Genomic DNA, 3182 nt, shown 5'->3' with positions numbered 1-3182 from the left:
GGGTGAGACTTGTTCCCTACATTGTCTACCTCCGAGGAACTAATATCGCTTAATCCCTTATCGGTTTAAAAAAAGAGGCAAAGAGCCACTTAACCTTTGAGATTTTATTGAACAAGAAGAAGAAAAAAAAAATACAAGGGGAGGGGACCAAAAACCAGAACCTCCCATATAAAACAGAAATAAGCTATAGGAAAAACAAACTAATGAAAACGAAAATTCGACATTCCCGAACGGTCACTATGAAAATGTCTGTCAATGAAAGGAGAAGCTAGGTCCCACCAAATTAGATCACTAGAGGGCGCATCATAATTCGCCAATGCATCTGCAACTTGATTCCATTCCTGAAAGATATATGAAAATCGGAATTGCATTTAAGAAATACGATATAAGTAATTGTCTCACTCGACACGAACCTGCTAAGGCACTAAATCAGGGGACTGCAGAAAATTTAGAATTAGGGAAGAGTCAAATGTAATCCACAATATGTGTCATGTAATGTGGCCTGAACATAAATGGTCTCCTCTTTTACTCAAGAAAGAATACTCAACAGCATCACACGTTTATAATTTGTCAAATACAATGCATTTCACCCACTAAATATTCTCTAAATTAAATATTAGTCTAGTTGTAGCAGCCTAATCATATAAATAGGACACAAACCCCCTTGACCAATTCATTTGTCCCCTGCATTCCTCATAAGTCAATAGGACGTACTCCTCTCTAGCCAGCCGGCCTTAAATTCTTCAATGGCTTCTAAGCTCTTCAATCCTCTTGAAACTTCATCACTATCACTATTCCTCATCATTTTCACCTTGCTATTATCTCAATCTTTAGCTGCAGATGTTCCGCCCGGCACTTCTGTTCCGCCCGAAACCATATGCAAGTCCACTCCACACCCTTCTGTTTGCATTTCCGTCCTCCCTCACAAAAATGCCAATGTCTATGACTTTGGCCGCTTTTCTGTCCAGCACTCATTCGTCCAATCCCAAAAGCTTCTGGATTTGATCAACAAATATCTTCAAGGCGGTTCCAGTTTATCACAGACGGAAATCCAAGCCCTCGAGGATTGCAAGTCCCTTGCATTGTTAAACAATGATTTCTTGTCAAACACCCTCGAAACTGTTAACAAAACAAGTGATGTTCTTCCTAGCTCGGATGCTGATGATGTCCAAACCTTGCTCAGTGCTATCTTAACCAACCAGCAGACGTGTTCTGATGGCCTTCAATCTGTGAGTTCAGTCCAAAATGATCTCTTGGTCTCCGTCTCTAATGGTACAGATTTGTACAGTGTCTCATTAGCGTTGGTTACAAAGGGTTGGGTCCCAAAGGATCACAAAAGTAATGGAACACCAAACCAGTCGAAAAAGCATCTCAGTTTCCGGAAGGGGCGATTGTCGCTGAAAATGTCAAGCAAAGCGCGTGCAGTTTACGACTCCGTTATAAATAGAAGAAGACACCTTCTTCAAGCCGGAGATGAAGAAGTTGTGGTGAAGGACATTGTGGTTGTGAGCCAAGATGGAAGTGGAAACTTTACTACCATCACTGATGCTATCAATGCTGCACCCAATAACTCAGTTGCTAGTGATGGTTACTTCTTGGTATATGTCACTGCCGGCGTTTATGAAGAGTATGTATCAATTATATCGAAAAAGAAGTACTTGTTGCTGATCGGAGATGGTATTAATCAGACGATCATCACAGGAAGCAACAGCGTTGGAGGCGGTTCAACCACCTTCAACTCTGCCACTTTAGGTGAGTTTCATGATAATACGGTAGATTGCTAACATAACATGTTAGACTAAAAGAATCTTTGAATTTAAAAGTGTGACACAGACTTTTACATTTACAAATGGATGATTAATAACATTAACTATGTCATATTGCAGCTGTGGTAGCACCAGGGTTTATAGCAGTCAACATAACTATTCGAAACACTGCTGGACCAAGCATGGGGCAAGCAGTTGCAGTTCGAAATGGAGCTGACTTGTCAGTTTTCTACAGCTGTAGCTTTGAGGGATACCAAGACACTTTATACACACATTCTATGAGACAATTCTACAGAGAATGTGACATCTACGGAACGGTTGATTTCATATTTGGAAATGCTGCGGTTGTTTTCCAAAACTGTAACATATACCCTCGGCAGCCCCTCAAAGGCCAATCGACTCCCATCACAGCTCAGGGTCGAACGGACCCGAATCAGAACACAGGGACTTCAATCCAGAATTGCACCATTACAGCCTCGGCTGATTTGGCTTCAAGTAACTTCACTGTCAAGACATATCTTGGGAGGCCATGGAAGGAGTATTCGCGGACGGTTTACTTGCAGAATTTCATGGATAGTTTGATTGATCCTGCTGGTTGGCTCGCATGGAGTGGAGATTTTGCACTGAGCACATTGTATTATGCCGAGTACGGTAATAGAGGACCTGGAGCCGACACTAGTAACAGAGTTACTTGGCCAGGTTACCATGTGATAAATGCAAATGATGCTGAAAATTTTACAGTGTCAAACTTCGTGCTGGGGATAGTTGGTTGCCTCAAACAGGAGTGCCTTACACTGGTGGCTTAATTTGAGAAACTTGGTTCAAGTTTTCTTTTAGTTCTTTCATTTGTGGGAAGATTGTTTGTATGTAGAGACGTACTTTCCTGGCTTTTCTTGTACAATCCGAAGACATTTTTTTCTTCAACGTGAAATAAAATGATGTTTGGTATCACAAAAAGGGATTTTATTTACGTTGAATTAATATAATGGGGCATTTAGTAGACCACCTCCTTCATGCGGTGTTTGATAGATCAAGCTGTTTTGGTATCAAGATAATCTACGACTACATGAAGCTAGTTTACTAATGTAGGGAATTTCTAGTGTAGTGGTGGGTATCTCATACCCACATTTACAAAAGTGAGAACAAATTTTGTTGTCAAAGTTGTAATTTGAGTCCTACTTTGTGTAGTCTTAGTTCTAATAATGGTAATTACACCTCTTATGACATTTTACAAGTTTTTGAACAAATTCATTGTCAATGTTGTAATCTTAGTTCTAATAATGGTAATTACACCTCTTACGACATTTTTACGAGGTTTTGAACAAATTCGTTGTCAATGTTGTAATTTTTGTTTAAATATATGTAAATAGTGTAAATGAATATGGTAACTTTTGTTCTCAATATTGTGATTTTAGT

General features: G+C 39.7%; 1 pseudogene; it reads left to right on the top strand.

The window, feature by feature from the left end:
- The first annotated feature begins 698 nt into the window (after positions 1–698).
- Positions 699–2668, top strand: LOC112179921 (annotated as a pseudogene).
- Positions 2669–3182: the final 514 nt, after the last annotated feature.

The sequence above is a fragment of the Rosa chinensis genome, chromosome 7, assembly GCF_002994745.2.
Source record: "Rosa chinensis cultivar Old Blush chromosome 7, RchiOBHm-V2, whole genome shotgun sequence".
NCBI lineage: Eukaryota > Viridiplantae > Streptophyta > Magnoliopsida > Rosales > Rosaceae > Rosa > Rosa chinensis.
This window is presented reverse-complemented; position numbering and strand designations above follow the sequence as displayed.